Source organism: Sander lucioperca, chromosome 6 (genome assembly GCF_008315115.2).
Source record: "Sander lucioperca isolate FBNREF2018 chromosome 6, SLUC_FBN_1.2, whole genome shotgun sequence".
Lineage (NCBI taxonomy): Eukaryota > Metazoa > Chordata > Actinopteri > Perciformes > Percidae > Sander > Sander lucioperca.
The window spans coordinates 23826848-23845586 of NC_050178.1; the positions used below are offsets into that span (position 1 = coordinate 23826848).

At 41.4% G+C, this 18739-nt stretch overlaps 1 long non-coding RNA gene across 1 annotated transcript; it reads right to left on the reverse strand.

Annotated features, from left to right (window-relative positions):
* Window positions 1-26: 26 nt before the first annotated feature.
* On the reverse strand, window positions 27-18341 carry LOC116053771. Its single transcript, XR_004105930.2, has 3 exons — window positions 18329-18341; window positions 13447-13448; window positions 27-217 (listed from the first exon to the last, which is right to left on the reverse strand). It is a non-coding gene; the product is annotated as an uncharacterized LOC116053771 (long non-coding RNA).
* Window positions 18342-18739: the final 398 nt, after the last annotated feature.

Below are 18739 nucleotides of genomic sequence, written 5' to 3' on the forward strand. Positions count from 1 at the left end.
ACAGAAGAATGTAGGAAGGATGGCTCTTTTGCACAAGTATAGAAAATGGTAATTTGCAATTTTCACAGCTCTTTGAGTAGCCCAAATGTTTACTGTACACTTGTCTTTTAATTGTTTTAACCCTGTGCTTGTTGTGTCTCTGTTGTAACTCTTGCAGCAATTTCTCCCAGTGTCCAAAACTAATTTCTCCTTGGGGAGACTAATAAAGATACTTTGACTTTATATATATATATATATATATATATATATAAATGTATAATATAAGAAAAATGTATAGGCTATTAATTAATTGTATTAGGCTATAATTATTGATGTATTAATCTGTCAATCACTTAAATGTTGCAGCTGGTAAAGGTGGAGCCCATTCACTCAATATCTTTATCTCTAATAATACATAAGAATGTATTTGTTTATTACGTTTTGTCTTAATAATCTGAATCTGCAAAGTAACTTAAGTTATCAAACAAATTAAGAAAATGCCATCTGTTGTTACTGTCCATTCCCAAAATAAGAACGTATGCTACACTGCAGTTAGGAGCAGTTAGTACGGAAACAGTGACGGTGAGAAAGAAGGGTTTACAGTGTTTAACTTAGCTTCAGAGGCTGGTTACCATTGACGTATATATAGTGGACCAACAGGTCCCGTGTCTCTGGACTTCTGGATTTCGAACAGCTGGCTCGTTTTTAAAGATAACAAACTGGGCTGCAAAACATGCAGCAGCATGTTTCACACACACACACACACACACACACACACACACACACACACTCAATTTATTAAACCTTTTGCTTAAATCTTCATTTGGACCAAAGCCTCTTCTTCTTCAGAGATTTCAGTAACACGTAATTTCTCAACATAACGTTACATTTTGTTTTAATACTGTTTTTCGTTAGCCAACGTTAGCATCCCAATTAATATAAGTTAGCTAGCTAGATTGCACCTTGCTAACCAAGCTAGCGGGCTATCTAATAACGTTATGCAGACCAGACCGTATAAACGGATTAAAATAAATATATTTAACGTTACAGTCGTATACAGTAGGTATGCACAACGGTCTCGCCGGTGATCTGTTTTTAACCACATGTGATGTTGTTGCTAATCGATGCGCATATAATGGTAATGTTAGCTTAAAGTCAAAGCCTGATATAGCTAACGTTATAGTGCAAATTCATATCAACCCTATTCGCACGGGATTAGAATAATTTTGGGACCACGTGTGATTTAGAAAGTACCCCCTCACGAGTTTCGTGTGGCGCATTCGCACGGGACAAGCGGAGACTGCTTTAACTTGAATATACTGAAATATATGTACCGAGAGTTACAACGTTACCCGGAGGCGCCCAAAGGACAGGCACATACGCTATCACCCCCGCCGCGGCGGCACCCACACAGCATCACCGTCACCCTCACCTCGGACAAAGTCACGCTGGGGCGCGCCGACGGACGGGGCAGTGGGCCAGAATATCCGTTTTTACGATAAAATGTCGCACATGAAAAAATATATATATATTGTGAAGTTACATAAGTGTTCTATCTTGAAAATTCTTTAATTGTGCAGCCAAATATATTATATACAGCACCAGGTTCAATATTCTTTTCTCAAAAAATCTTTTCTCAAAAAATTCTAAATACATTATTTCAGACTGTTAATGTACCTAACAAGCATGCTGTTGCAGGAGTTATTAACTGTTGTTGATGCTGTTACACTGATGTCTTTCTTCCACTTACTGTAGTTGTGTCTGCTAATCTATTTGAAGACCTTCTGTCAGCACATTAGTCTGTTTTAAGATGAGTCACATACATGTTACAATCTATATTGTTGATAGGAAAATTAGATGCGGTCTACTAAATATCAGATCTCTGTCTTCTAAAGCAATACTAGTAAACAAATTGATATCCGATAATCAAATTGATCTATTCTGTCTAACTGAAACCTGGCTGGGCCATGAAGATTATGTCAGTCTAAATGAAGCCACTCCTCCCACTCTTATTAATACTCAAATTCCTAGAGGCTCAGGCCGAGGAGGGGGAGTTGCAGCCATATTTGACTCAAACCTGTTAATTAATCCTAAACCTAAACTAAATTATAACTCTTTTGAAAATCTCGTTCTTAACCTTCAGCATCCAACATGGAAAACAGTACAGCCTATTATATTTGTTGTTGTCTACCGAGCACCAGGTCCATATTCTGAATTTTTATCGGAATTCTCAGAGTTTTTATCATGTGTAGTCCTAAAATCAGACAAAGTACTTATTGTAGGTGATTTTAATATCCATGTGGACGTTGACAGCAATAGCCTTAGTACTGCTTTCAACTCACTACTAGATTCAATTGGTTTCAGTCAGAGTGTGCATGAGGCCACGCACTGTTTTAACCACACCCTCGACCTTGTGCTGGCATATGGCATCAAAATTGAAGACGTAATAGTATTCCCGCAAAATCCTTTATTATCAGACCACTTCTTAATAACTTTCGAATTCTTACTACCCGATTATACGAAATTAGATAAAAGCTTCTACGCTAGAAGCCTATCTGACAGTGCTATAGCTAAATTTAAGGAAGATATTCCAACAGCACTAAACTCATTACCGTGCCGTAATATAACAGAGGATCTTTATGTAAACTTTAGTCCCTCTCAAATTGATAATTTCATAGACGGTGCTACGGCCTGCCTACGGACGACTTTAGACTCTGTTGCTCCCCTTAAAAAGAAGACGATGAAGCAAAGGAAACTAGCTCCTTGGTATAACTCCCAAACTCGTAAATTAAAGCAAATCTCGCGCAAACTTGAAAGTAAATGGCGTTCCACCAAACTGGAAGAATCTCGTTTAGACTGGCAAGACAGTCTGAAAACCTATAGGAAGACCCTAAGAAAGGCCAGATCAGACTACTATTCATCACTAATAGAAGAAAATAAGAACAACCCAAGGTTTCTTTTCAGCACTGTAGCCAGGCTGACAGATAGCCACAGCTCTACTGAGCCATCTATTCCTATAGCTCTGAGTAGTGATGACTTCATGAGTTTCTTTAACGATAAAATTATAACAATTAGAGATACTATTCATCACCTCTTTCCCCCAACCTCTAATGGGTCACCTTTAACTGACAGACTGCTAGAAAGAACGACTAGACCTGACATATACTTAGATTGCTTTTATCCTATAAACCCTCAACAATTAATGTTAAAGGTCTCTTCAGCTAAGCCATCTACCTGTCTCTTGGACCCCATCCCAACGAAGCTACTTAAAGAAGCGTTACCCGTGGTTAACACTTCATTGCTAGATATGATAAATATGTCTTTATTGACAGGTTATGTACCGCAGTCATTTAAAGTAGCTGTGATAAAACCTCTACTGAAAAAACCCACCCTCGATCCTGAGGTCTTAGCCAACTATAGACCTATATCTAACCTTCCCTTTCTCTCCAAGATCCTTGAGAAAGTAGTCGCTAACCAGTTATGTGATTTTCTACATAGCAATAGCTTATTTGAGGACTTTCAGTCAGGATTTAGAAAGCATCATAGCACAGAGACGGCACTGGTGAAAATCACTAACGATCTTCTAACTGCATCAGACAAAGGACTTGTCTCCGTACTTGTCTTATTAGATCTTAGTGCTGCATTCGATACTATTGACCATACCATCCTCTTACAGAGACTGGAACATTTAGTTGGCATTAAAGGAATCGCACTAAACTGGTTTAAGTCCTACTTCTCTGATCGATCGCAATTTGTTAATGTTAACAATAAACCCTCCAATTACGCTAAAATTAACCATGGCGTTCCTCAAGGCTCAGTGCTTGGACCAATTCTATTCTCCTTATATATACTTCCTCTAGGCAATATTATTAGGAAACACTCAATTAACTTTCACTGTTATGCGGATGACACCCAATTATATCTGTCAATCAAGCCAGACGAAACCAGCCAGCTAGCTAAACTTCAAGCGTGCATTAAAGATATAAAATCATGGATGGCCTACAATTTCCTGATGTTAAACTCAAACAAAACCGAAGTTATTGTCCTGGGCTCCAAACCCCTACGAACCTCATTAGCCGAAGATATAATTACTCTGGATGGCATTGCCCTGGCCTCAAGTACTACTGTCAGAAATCTAGGAGTTATTTTTGATCAGGATCTATCCTTTAACGCCCATCTAAAACACACCTCTAGAACAGCCTTTTTCCATCTTCGTAACATTGCTAAAATTAGGAACATCCTATCTCAAAACGATGCAGAAAAACTAGTCCATGCATTCGTTACTTCCAGGCTGGACTACTGTAATTCCTTATTATCAGGATGCTCAAATAAGTCCGTTAGGACTCTCCAGCTGATCCAGAATGCTGCAGCGCGTGTTCTGACAAGAACTAAGAAAAGAGATCATATTTCTCCTGTATTAGCTTCTCTCCATTGGCTTCCTGTAAAATCCAGGATTGAATTTAAAATCCTTCTTCTGACCTATAAAGCTCTAAATGGTCAAGCTCCTTCATATCTTGAGGACCTCTTAATACCTTATTGTCCCACTAGAGCACTACGCTCCCAGAATGCAGAGTTACTTGTGGTTCCTAGAGTCTCTAAAAGTAGAATGGGAGGCAGAGCCTTCAGCTATCAGGCTCCTCTCCTGTGGAACCAGCTCCCAATCTGGGTTCGGGGGGCAGACACCATCGCTACATTTAAGACTAAACTGAAAACTCTCCTCTTTGATAAAGCTTATAGTTAGGGAGTGAGGAGTTGCAGTGAACGCCTAGACCGGCGGGGCAGGGTGTATAGCTGCAGACACAGCACCCCTGCTTTTCTCTGCTTCTCTTTACAGTCATCAGATTTACCTATCGTATAATCAATAATATAGTGCCTCTCCTAGTTATGCTGTTATAATTCTAGACTGCCGAGGAAGTTCCTTCTTATGACACGCTCTTTTCTTTTGTTTCCTTTTATGCACATCATGTCTCAGAAGTGCTTGTTACTCACCTAGCTCTGGGGAGTTTACTCCCCGGAGTCCTTATGTTTCTTCTTCGCCCAGAACATCGCCTCGGATTAGGGCGACACCAAGACCTGGGTCTTGGGTGCAGCTGTGGCTATGGACCTGCTACACCCTGCTACGCTCTGCGATTCCCTGCAATGCCCGGCTACGTCCTGCTGCGTCCACCGCGTCCACCCATGCTCTGCTGTGCCACGCTACATCCCGTACCGTCATAACCCCAACCGTCAGACACCGCCCACCAAGAGTCTGGGTCTGCCGAGGTTTCTTCCTAAAAGGGAGTTTTTCCTCGCCACTGTCGCTGCTAATGCTTGCTCTTGGGTGAACTATTGGAATTGTTGGGGCTTTATAGAGTGTGGTCTAGACCTACTCTATCTGTAAAGTGTCTCGAGATAACTCTTGTTATGATTTGATACTATAATTAAAATTAAATTGAAAATTGAAAAAATTATATTCACAAATTCTGTTTATTACTAAAATGTACACATCACTAAAAAAGTGTTGCGTACAATACACATTGTCTAAGATAAATTTAACATGTAGGAGTATGTTTACTTAATACTGCATGTCCTCAACTGAAGTATACCTTCATGTACAAGCTAATATATTAATATAATTCATTGTGATCTACCATGCCTTAACTACATGTTTGTCTTTACAAAGGTATCCACCCTGAAAACTGAATGACCAGAGCCTACAGAAGTGCATTTTCAGTTACCTACTAAACACTTGACTATGTATGTCAAAATTAAATATATGTCTATAAATTAATCTAAAAGGATTTTGGTGAAGTGTTTTCATGGTGATTAAAATTGACAAGTACATAAAGACACACAAGAAAAGCACCATCAAATGTTACCATCAAGTATGGTGACATTTAAGAAATCATATTTATGTTGATTAAAGCCAAAATAGACACTTTTAATCTATTACAAATTCTATCAAATTACCAATGTCTTCTTGTATGACTACAATATTGTGTATGTTCCTATAGTTGCTTCAGAAAAACAACAAATGTAGCTTTAGAAAGACCTTTATTTCACATTGAAATGGGCATTAACTTCAAAAACTAATAAACCACAAACAACACTGGTAATATTTTTAAGATTATGTTAAATTGATGAATTAAATAATGTAGTTCACCTTTTACAATCCAGTGTAAATTCCCCACACATAAAACACTGCTGTGGGTCAAGGTAAAGGCAAACTTAACTGTCACGAGACATGTCTGCATAATAAAAAGAGGTAGTTGAATCACTAGTGCCACACGTAGAAATGGTTGACATTACAAACCACAATATAAAAATATAGCTTAACATATACAGCTTAAAGCACTTGTGCAGCACTCTGTTCAGTCAAGTCCAAATGCCTGGGTAAAGAAATAAAAGCTGCCTTTACAATTACAGTGAGCACAGTGTGACAGTCTGTTGGTTGTCTGTAATGCACAGTGGAAAAAGAAAAAAAAACCTGCGAGCCTTGTCGATCTTCCCCGGATTGTTAACAGCCCTCCACCTGCATCTCTGGGTGATGCCAGAGAAGATGGACTTACTTCTGAGGTATTGGGTGGGTGCACATGCCATCGTGTCTCTCCACACTCCTATTTCTGAAAGAAAGAGTCATCAATTTCCACTTGAGCCCCTCATAGTTAAATATGTATGCACACTAGCATGTAACTGTACTTCATTAATTATCGGGGGAGAATACAGATGAATCAACAACAGTCTATTGTTCTTTAGTGTAACTTTAATTTAGTTAAATGAGCTTATTTCGGCTAACGTTAGCTAGCTCTTAAAAGCATGAAAAGGCTAAATGCGCCAACCATAGACTGATGGTGCAAACAGTAGCAAGACATATCAGTGCATTATGGTTGTTACAGTTAACCAAACATTGTAAGAAACTTGGTTATACATTTGCTAATACTTAGCGTTAGATAATGATAAGCATTGGCAATCCCCGTTTTGCATTTCGCTGACACTACGTTTAAATTAGGACAACGTAAACTTCAATTTGCAGAAAATTAACGTTAGCATGTTTTACCAGTGGCTAGCTAACGTTACAGACAATTTACATGGTAACTTCAGATACCTCTTATATGTAATATAACTATGGGACAAAGATATATTTAAAACCTAGCGAAGCTAAATCTTACCTCGTATTATGTAGGCTAGCTTTCAGCAGCAGTTGCATCCAGATTGCCTGTGAACGTGTGTAACGTAACGTAGAGTGTAAGCAGCGTTGCCAACTCCAAAACAAAAAAACAGTCAGATACCGCCCAACAGTCTATGGCTCCTCCCTCTCTCCTCCCTCACTCCTCCTTCACTCCTCCCTCTCTCCTCCCTCACTCCTCCTTCACTCCTCCTACACTCCTCCCTCTCTCCTCCCTCACTCCTCCCTCTCTCCTCCCTCACTCCTCCCTCTCTCCTCCCTCTCTCCTCCCTCTCTCCTCCCTCACTCCTCCCTCTCTCCTCCCTCTCGTCTAAAAACGTCACATCCGCTAGAGCTTAGATCGGCCCAAAAAATCAAGCCCGAACCTGCCCGAGCCCGAGCACGTTGTGTCCGAGCCCGGCCCGGCCCGACACATTAACTGTAATTATGAGCCCGAGCCTGATTTAAACCCGACAATTTTTTAATACGTGGGCCGTTATAACTGACGTCCTCAACTACAATTCAGAGTTGTTTGAACTACATAAATCTGTTTAGAATAATACAACAAGGACGAAGCTGTAAACTGCTGTTAGTTTAGAATGGAACGGATCGCAAGTGGATCCGAATGAAGAAACGTAAAAAAAAAAAGAAAGAATGATGAACAACATATTGTTGTCACTGCCCACGACTTGTTTAAACTGCTTCCATACCTCCGACTTTCCTCCACACTTGCTCAAAGTTAATTCTCCTGTTTTTCTTTTTTTCTTTACATCTTCAAGCTCCCGGTGTGATGCGTGCGAGAGGAGGAGACTCCGCGCATGACACGTGCTGCATTTAGTAACTGCAGCCTAACTTTTGTACACATTTGTTACTTTTATATAGCCTATATATATATATTTATAATATTTCTGATTATGGCATAGCTTTCTCCCCACCCAAATAGGATAATAAGGTAATGGATAAAAAAAATTAAAAAAATTGCTTGATCAAGGGTCCGGCCCAGGCGCGGTAACGATGTGGCGGAAAATAACGGAGCCCGAGCCCGACCCGACCGGACCTCGGGTCGGGCTCGGGCTTGGGCCGAGAATCTAAACTCTAACATCCGCAACCAGGATGGCTGCGCCCGTAAACGCAAACTCGACAACGGATAGCTGATAGCTCCACAAACCAATGAGTGACGTCACACATGCTCTGTCCATTAATATTATACAGTCTATGATAAGACCAGAGAGATGGTTATTGACTTCAAGGGGAAGGGAACGACTCTGCAGGCCCTTTGCATTTTTGGGTGGCGATGTAGACATGCTGGAGGAGTACATATACCTAGGTGTTAACGTCAAAAACAGGCTGATCTGGAAAATCAACAGCACTGCTGTTTCCAAGAAAAGAATGTGCAGACTCTATTTCCTGAGGTTGCTGAGATCCTTCAACGTGTGCATTAAAGTGAGAGAAATTGCATTTACACACACACACAACCACCCTTTGTCACAGGCATTTCAGTTGCTCCCGTCTGGTCATACCAACAGCCTTCCTAGATGCGGGACTAACAGAAAACTCATATATCACTGCTGCCATACATGCACTTAATGATTAATCCTTATTTTATTGTAGTTGTTGTGTTGGTTGCTTCTGTATCACACATTACCCCTCAGGGACCATTAATGTCTGTACAAAATTTTGTTTCAAAGACAGACATTGCCATCTAAAGATCTGCCAGCGTGGCTAAAAATATGAATTTGGATGCAGTATGAAACAATAGAAAAATTGTAATAATAAAAGAAAGCAAGCCCCATTTACAGCTGAACAACAAAGCATTCTCATTAACGGGTCAGAATGATATCGACACACGAAAACTTCATAACAACCTTTCATAAGTCATAGGCGACATGACAGTTAAGTTTAGCAGTTTTTACAGCTAAATTAAGCCGAGAAAAGGTTACAGAGCACCGGGAGCTGTAGGTCGTTTCAGAGGCTGTTGCTATTGAGTTTGGCCGACAAAAAATTGACTTTGAGCCGGGTGCAGAGCACCGTGAGCTGCTGGTTGTTTTAGCGGCCGTTGCAGTTAAGTTTTAGCCGACAAAAAGTGAGCGTAATGTGGTGCATACAGCAAGAAATACGTGGAATACATACAGATTACAGTGCTTTACTTTTCCTAGATGTACGTACGAATGGGAACTGCCTGCTGAACATATGATACACATATGTGTTGTGGCATGCAGAAAAGCTGTACACTTACAGTATATAAGTTGCAGATGATGACATTACATTGTGCTGAATCTCCTGATGGCATGTTGCCCACAGTCACAACTTCTGGTCTGTTTCAGAAATCTGCCAGTGCTAAAGATGCCTTTTGGGAAACCCAACGCCGCCCAGTGAGTCACAGTGTAATCCCGTCCAGGAAGCTTTCCTTTGTCTGGTTTTGCCAACGTCACTGGGATCTGCATTCAGCAGCAAAGATCACAGGCAGAGGATGAAGAGATCACAGCCAGACAAAAGAGCCTGTGAAGGGTTAAAAGTACACAAAGCATTCCTCCTCTTGTCTTTTTTTCCAGGAACAGAGAGAACATTTGAACAAGACAGAGACACAGGGAGGAACAGTGGTGGCCAGACACTGAACGGGGTTTTAAACTTCACACAGCCCAAAGAAAACAGCGACCAATGAGATGTGCCACGTAAGACATTTTAATGTGGCTCTCTAGCTGCTCATGACGGGAACACACTGCAAGATGCCAGATGTAGTTCAAGAGACATCACTGAACATAACCTTTAAATTATTACTTCCCGGGAGTACACTGTATCACTCAGTGCTTGAAGTGCAGGTACTCTCTCTGATATTGCTGGTACAACAACAATTTATTATTTATTAACCACATATATGTACATGTACTTATTTAAACAAGTATGTGAGTGTGTGTGTCTGTGTGTGTGTGTGTGTGTGATTCCAACCCAGTCTCACGGCAGTTCGTGTAAATGTCACGTTATTTTTAATCTATTGATACGTGTTCACGGGGACGTTTTTCTTGTTTTTTACGTGGTGGCCAGCACGAAATACCCTACGGGGAAAGGACGCCCCATATGCCGGGAGGCGGCCTCCGCGAGACAGCCGCTGGGAGACGGCCGCGGGGGACGCGCCACAATAACGGGATGGCGGAGGTTGGGTTTAGGAAAAACACTACGGGGAAAGGGCGCCTCACACGCTGGGAGACGGCTGCTGGGGACGCGCGACAATTACGGGACGGTTGTGATTAGGAAGACTACGGGAAACAAAATGCCACAAGCGGGACGCGAACCCCGCTCGCCCGGGTGAAAGTCCCGTGTTGGTTGACCCATCCACCCCCCCGACCAGCCTCCCTACGTGGATTTTCGGCTCTTTATACTACTCCCTACCATTTTCTTGCTGTGACCACGAAATATGCTTCCCATTGAAATACATTACTTCACAATTTCTGGCTGGCCACCACGTAAAAAATGAGAAAAATGTCTCCGTGAACACGTATCAATAGATTAAAAATAACGTGACATTTACACGAACTGCCATGAGACCGGGCTGGTGATTCTCTTGACAGCTGTAGTCCCCTCTCTGGCCAGTAAGTGAAGGGAAGCTGCTATATGTTTTGCAGCTCTTGACCAACAGTCAGGTCATCCGTGTGTTTTGTTACGTTATTGTTGACGTCGCTGTCATTGACTAAGGTAACGTTAAGGTTGGTAGCTGCAGACTCCTCATTAACGCTAGCTGTTCTGCTCATGTCAACGTTAACGTTAGTTTGAAGCTCATGAATGGTACCTGATGTTTCTTGGACTTGGACCTCTGTTGACATGTCTGGCTCTGGCACACGCCTTCTTTTAGTACCTTTCTGAAGCCAGGCTAACATAACGACTTACAAACTCCACACACTTCTTTTGAGTTTCTAGGTTTTCAGCAGTGGAAAATCTGTTACGGTCAGGCTGCAGGCATCAGACAGCTCTTCCGAACTAGCGTCCGTGGCTAAGCGAACTTCTGATAGGGTGGGCCGACTGCTTGCCTTTATGTGATTCGTCAAGATCTGAGGTAAGTCACGTAGTGCCCTCTGGGTAGTGTAGTTTATGTAACGTCAGGGTCAATCTCTCTGACACTGACGCGTTCTCTGTCAGTGGTAGAGTACTGGCTACATGTGAGAAGTAGCGGTACGCAAGAAAAAGTGCAGGTATGCTTAAGAGTAAAATATAGAAGTGCTGGTACTGCGTACCAGTGAGTACCGGCCCACTTAGAGCACTGGTATCACTCCATTCCCAGGAGAGCCAGTATCTACTAGAGCTGCACGATATGAGGCAAATATCTAATTGCGATTATTTTAATTGATATTGCGATGTGATTCACAATAACGAAGGGAATGATCATGTTTGTATCATTATTCTCATTTTCATTGACTAATATTAAATCTTAAAAAATTAAAATGATTATAGTGTGATTTTTGCGAGGATCTGTAGCAAACAAAGATGTTTTCTGTAGTCTGTTGGATATGATTTGTAGGCCGGGACGTCTCTGCAGCTCCACAATACTTCAAGGGGGTACTTGGCAAGGGGGTAAGTCTCTCTCCACAACGCGTACATCCGGCGCCATTTTGATGCTAACAAGCCATCAGCTCCCGTTAGCATCCCATTGACTGCCATTCATTTTGACGTCACTTTGACAGAGAATAACTTTACATCTGAAGAGTTTAAAGACTCTATTTGTTCATTGTTTATTTCTAAAGAAACACGACAATGTACAAAAGGCTCCATTACCTTGTACCTCACGTTATGGCTCCGTAGCAGACGTTTTTATAAAAATAGGCTAACGATTGGGTCATAACCACGAGACTTACTGTCTCATAGTAGAGGAATTACCGTATAGTACAGGAGAAGCTCTCAGGCAGTTTGGACTTCCATTAGCATTAGCTGTTTAAGTTTAATTACTAATGTTAACTAGCATTTTAGTGATCAATAATTAGCCTGTGTCTATGTTATCTCCTTACATATACCTACGCTCTCCGTCTCTGCTAGATTGGGAATGATTGAGATTTCTCTTGGCACAGCTACCAGAAGACTTCCAACTTTCAGACAGGTTGCTCACGTCACATCTACGTCTTCAAGCTCAGTTGGAGGCTGCTCAGTAACGCTCAGCCATCACCAGGAAAGAGACTTCTAATATCCTTCACTGGTCTCCATCCAGAGCAACGGGATCTGTTGGTCCATTTCTTTTAATGCGCTTGGTCCTGACCATTTGCAGGAGGCTTCTGGAGGGGGGTACAGGTGGAGGAGGTCAGAGACGTATAGGGGGATCCAGGTTGTTGAGGGCCTGGGTTGAGTAGAGTCTTGAGGTTTATCCTAGCAGGTCACATGGCCAGCTCTATCTCCACAGCGTTGGGGAGTCAGGTCTGGCTGCACCACAGATGCATTCTGGGATAGGAGAAAAAAAGGCTCTGGGTTGTTTGCATTTCTTTAAACCAATCACAATCATCTTGGGCGGCGCTAAGCTCCGGACGCAGCGACGGTGGCTCTGCTAAATAGTCTCTAAAGAAAACGCCACATACAATATTAAATAAAGTTAACTGTTGACACAATACAGTAACATGAGCTGTTTTTTTGTTTGTTTTTTACTCCCCAACTTGCACATTAAGTTTATCTATATCTATTGAAACAGTTGTACATTTTATTTCCAAATTGCATATATTTTAAATATTGCTCGTGTAGTATTCTATTATTATTTCATGTATATTGTTTCCTATTATTTAATGTTTACTCTGTATGTGTGCTGTGTGTCTGAAAATTTGCTGCTGCAACACCATTATTTCCCATTTTTTGGGATCAATAAAAATCTTTATATCTATCTATCTAAATTAACTGATACATGGTTAAACCTCATTGGCTCTTACCAGTGTATCTCTGTGTGTACTTCGTCCACAACAATCCCACCAATCAGTCCCAAAACGACCCAGTTAGAGAGGAAATGACCTAAACATATTCTTCATAAATCTTTACAATCATTCCCTGAAAGAACCAAGCAGGCCTGCCTTGTTGCACAATCCAAATTTTGGTAGCTCAAAGTTTGTTATTGTTTCCTGTAGAGAAGGGAGAGTGAGAACGGGAACACACAAAGAGCGGAAGGTGAGACATCCAGCGGTACTTCCGTTGATCCAGACCACTTGAGCGGTTCTGGTAAGCAGGTGGGCGGCAGAATTCTGTTACAAATGCATAAATGTGTGTTTCAGCAGAAGGAATTGTCAGTGATGGTCTTGCTAATGAATTGTCCTGTTTTTCTTTTCTTCGTCCTGTTTTACTCTGTTTTATATAGCAAATGTTACTACTGTATACCTTTTGTCCTTTTTATTGTAATTTCAATCTGCCTAATGGACTACAGATGGAAATTAGCCCTTGGGCTACAATCTGGCACGTTTACGTGTACTGCTGTACATGTTCATCAAATGTGCATTGTCCTGAAATAATAAAATAAATAAAAAATAAAAAATAAAAAATGGTCGGAGGCAGGAAATGTTGTGAAGGTGGAACAAGGCTGTTTTGGTGATTTGGTTGACATGGAGCAGGAACGACAGGGTGGGGTCAAAGACTTGACTCCAAGGTTGCAGATTTGGGTGGAGGGGGTGACAATGAAATCTGTGATTCAATCACTATAATATAAAGTATAAAATAAAATAATACTGTGATAGACAGGTGTAGCCTACAGTAGAAAATGTATCTACGTAATATGAAAAGAGGTTGTAGACATATACAGTATGTATGCACATAAATATTCTTTAAATAAACTGGGCCTTATTTTTGTATTTTTGGTCATCATTTCAACTGGTTATGATAACATTTCATTCACATTTTACAACGTGAAATGTTCAGTTGGTCAGTTTTCTTTTTTAAATGATGAAATGACCTCATTAATGGCATACAACTGTCGGTGCAGTGACTGTGCAGCTTCCTAAAGTCTTGTCGTCAGTGATGTTGCCAGGTTTTTATCAACATGTCTGTACGAACACGATCGAGGGCATCTGGCAACCCGCGTTACAGCCAGAGATGCTGCACAGAAGTACTGGGCAGATGAATACATTGTTGTTTGTCAAGAAATAGTTCCAGCATGTGACTCCAAATCTACCACAAATTGTTGTTCTGACATTCCTGCTTGTGTATGGATTAAACAAGCATGATATAACGTGTTGATTAGTGAGCTTTAGAAGTGTTGGTAGGTGTATTTGTGAACTTTGGACAGGGCCAGGCCAACGGTTTCCTCCTGCCTCCAGTCTTTATGCTAATCTAAACTCAGCTAACCACGTCTCATGTCAGCTCTGTACATAACATGCAAATATGACTCTCACAAAGAAAACAAACAAGTGTTTCCCAAAAATAGATAGATAGATAGATAGATAGATAGATAGATAGATAGATAGATAGATAGATAGAACAACAGACAGACAGACAGACAGACAGACAGACAGATAGATAGATAGATAGATACATTCACCCCGAGGGAATTTTTAAATGTCAAATTCAGTGCGTTTACATGCAGTTTAAAAACCGATGATATTCAGGTGAAAGCTTTAGTGCGTAACTTTTTGATATTAATGAACGTCCGTTACATTCAAGCCATTGCCAAATGAGATGCTACAAAGCTAATTAAGACTATCAGCTCCACACAACTCTCTCTGTATTTCTCAGTTTGGCTTTGTTCAGAAAATGGTGTCGTCCAATTACCTCTTCTGAAGAGTCCATCATGTTTTTTTAATCCTCCGTGTCCTCCTTGGTTACAAGCACCTGCATGGAGGAGGGGTGGGGAGGTGCGCGATCATAGAAGGCTTGTATCATGTGGACAGTTTTGTTGTCATTACTAAGAATTCCTGATGGGCGAGACAGAAATTATGCACTATAGCTTTAATTCGTTCTATTTACCTCAGAACTCGGAAGCCGGAGCTGGGAATGACGTCATACCCGAGTTGAATGCGTTCTATTTAAAAATCAGATTTTCATTGTTTTCATTAGTTCTAGCCCGGTTAGCTATTGTTAGCAATACCAGTTGATAACAACGCATTACGCCGTTTTTTGTGCATGCAAACAGCGTAACAACATGTCCACAGATAGAAGTTGGACATGCCTGTGTGAACGACTAATTTAGTGACACAAATAAGACAGAAGTGCTTATAATAACTTTATGTTACTGCAGCTCTCACAACTGTTGATACAGGGGGCAGCCACGTTGGATGTTGAACTCGCGCTACTGCGAGGTTGTCTGAGTTCCGAGCTCGTAAATCCGAGGTCAGGGGGCGTGTTTACGGCTTTTGACCTTGTTAAAACCGAGTTGCGAGGTAAATAGAACGCGGCATAAGGCAATACTCCGATTTCTCAAAAGCCATGTAAACACCTTACCCCGGTTAAAATCAGAGTTCCATAACCCAGTTAACAGACCTAGAGAACTCCTTCGGTAACCGAGGTATTCTTGCATGTATACACCTTAAAGGAGCACTATGAGCTCCTGCATGGTTTCAGCGCGATTTCATTTTTGTCTCAAATCGTAGTCATCTCTCCTTGATCCGCTAGCTGCCTGGTCCCTGAACACACCGTGAAAAAGCCCGGTCTCAGGAGACAACACAGGGGTCGTAAACGTCAAACAAACACTAGAGGCACAGGCTGTGCACCAAAATACAACAAACCACTCCAGCCAATCACAGACGAGACAGTTACGGAAACATGGGGGGAGGGGCAAGCTTGCTCTGATTTGTTTGGTATTTACTTGGAACGTCAACAGAAGTGACCATGCAGGAACCATTGACATATATAAAATGGACCAACAGGTCCCGTGTCTCTGGACGGAGACCAGTGAAGTCTCTTTCCCGGTGATGGCTGAGCGTTACTGAGCAGCCTCCAACTGAGCTTGAAGACGTAGATGTGACGTGAGCAACCTGTCTGAAAGTTGGAAGTCTTCTGGTAGCTGTGCCAAGAGAAATCTCAATCATTCCCAATCTAGCAGAGACGGAGAGCGTAGGTATATGTAAGGAGATAACATAGACACAGGCTAATTATTGATCACTAAAATGATAGTTAACATTAGTAATTAAACTTAAACAGCTAATGGAAGTCCAAACTGCCTGAGAGCTTCTCCTGTACTATACGGTAATTCCTCTACTATGAGACAGTAAGTCTCGTGGTTATGACCCAATCGTTAGCCTATTTTTATAAAAACGTCTGCTACGGAGCCATAACGTGAGGTACAAGGTAATGGAGCCTTTTATACATTGTTGTGTTTCTTTAGAAATAAACAATGGACAAATAGAGTCTTTAAACTCTTCAGATGTAAAGTTATTCTCTGTCAAAGTGACGCCAAAATGAATGGCAGTCAATGGGATGCTAACGGGAGGTGATGGCTTGGTAGCATCAAAATGGCGCCATAGGAGCTACGCGTTCCGAGGAGAAGCTGACCCCCTTGGCAGGAACTCATAGTACACTTTTAACCGGAGTATGATCGCTTTAAAGGCACACTATGTAACTTTAAACTTTAAACTTTAACGGTCCCCCTACAGGTTGTCTCATTGGAACTAGTTCTGGTCTGGACTGAAGAGGGAAAAGTTAGTATGCCTTTAAGCGTCTGCGCATGCTTCAACTGCCCCTCTCCACTGCGCTGGAGTGGTTTTTGAACCAGAAAAAATCCGTCAGCGCTGTGAGTCCCTCCAGAAAAATGTGATTATGTGATCTCATAATTCAATGCATAATCAGCCAAAGTCTGCATATTTATGTGGGGGGGGGGCGCATTTTTTCAAATACGGCGCACTTTTGCCGCATAAATTGACGATTTCCGCGCAAAATATGCGGGCTTGCATGATTTCATAATCACAGCATTTTTTGTTGCAAAAAAGTCACACATATCTTTGCAGAAAGTTGAAAAATGTTGCGTTTACTTCACACAAGAGCAGCTGTTTTCCCCTGTTGACATGGGAACGTTATGAAGTGACGTTATGAAGTGACGTAATTACGCGATGTAATTACGCGACGTGATCATCGAAAAGCTGCAAACGCCGCGATGAAGCCATGATGAAACCAAAGTTTTTGCAAGTTCCTGCAATTTCATCGCATAAAATTGCATAAATATCCCGCATATTCCATCACATTTTGTAAGAAAACGTGCCGCATAATCAAGGATTTTTGCCCGCAACAATCACAAAAAAACTCTTTTTGGAAGGACTGGGTATTACACTTAACGGTTACTGCTGTGCATGTAAACGCTGTTTACATGCACATTCCTTTCTTATAACCCTGTTTCTCTGCTCACAGTGTGGGAAACGTGTGGGAATCAACCCACACTGTTAGTGCCATACCCACCCCTCCCTCTCTCTTCAGTCCAGCCAACGTCTGGTTCACTTCTTAGTTATATGGCCTGGATAGTTTGTTGACAATTGGATTAACATATTACATAAATACGATTGTGTAATACTCTGTCGTTGTGCAGAGAGACTGACTGATTGGTGATGACGTGACACTTTTGCCATCAGGGCTGAAACAGCATTATGGTGATCTCGGGGATTTTTGGACAGTGTCGTAGTGCCTTGCTCAACAGAACTTCAAAACACTGGCTGAGACCATACTATACCACCTTACCATTGACCTGCTGCATTATTTGCCAGTCTGTTCAAAATCCTGAAATGTTCTGGTGTATGGATGAAGACCAAATGGAGTGGTTGTTTAGATTTAATGTATATAAGTTAGCAACTTTTGTTTCTAAAGCATGGCAAAAAAAGACAACAAGGTTTATTTGTTTAATTTATGTTGCTATTTTGGTATCTGGTTGAATTAATGAAGACACTAAGTACAACCCTTTTGAACCATGCGCCCGGCGCACAGACCCTTTTTTCTGCCATCAAACTAGCAAACGTGGATTTGGACACGCCCTAAACGCACCTGCACCAGGCGCCATCCTGCCGGTAGCTAGCTCGGCTAGCCCGCCCGGCTTGCACAGTGTTTGGAAGTTTTCAGCTCTGTCCTGCAGTTGCCACACCCCCCTTTTTTTGCCACTCAGCTCCCCAGGTAGTTCACCACACCTTCAACTAATTAGCCTCAATCAGCCACAGACTTCATTAGACAGCACCTGTGCACACAGCCCCTTCCCTTTGATCAAACCACATGGAGGAGTCCTTGCTGCTGGAAATGCTGTGTCTCCTGCCTTGTGTGCGTTATTGAGTGATGTAAGTTTCATACATTTTTACTTTGATGAAATGTTGCTAATGTAATTATAAGGTGAGCACTAATCTTGCATTCCTTTTGTTTGTCTGATGTTTAAAGGTGCTGTTATATTGAACAGTTGGAATTGGTTTACATTACTCATTTGAGTTACCTGTGTAGGAAATGTACATTTGATTATTTATATTCATTGTTAGTTTATTAATAACAGCAGATAACTTATGTATTGTTTGATTGTCATCCAAATTAATTGTGGCCTTGTATTGTGGCATTGTGAAGCTAATTATATCCCATATCCCTTTCCCCCTCAGAAACCACACACCCACACACACCCATACCTGTTACCTTGATATTACTTGGAATAAAAGAAATTGTAGAATTAAAAGTACACATCCCTCTCCATCCTCCTTTTCACACAGTAATAGCGTT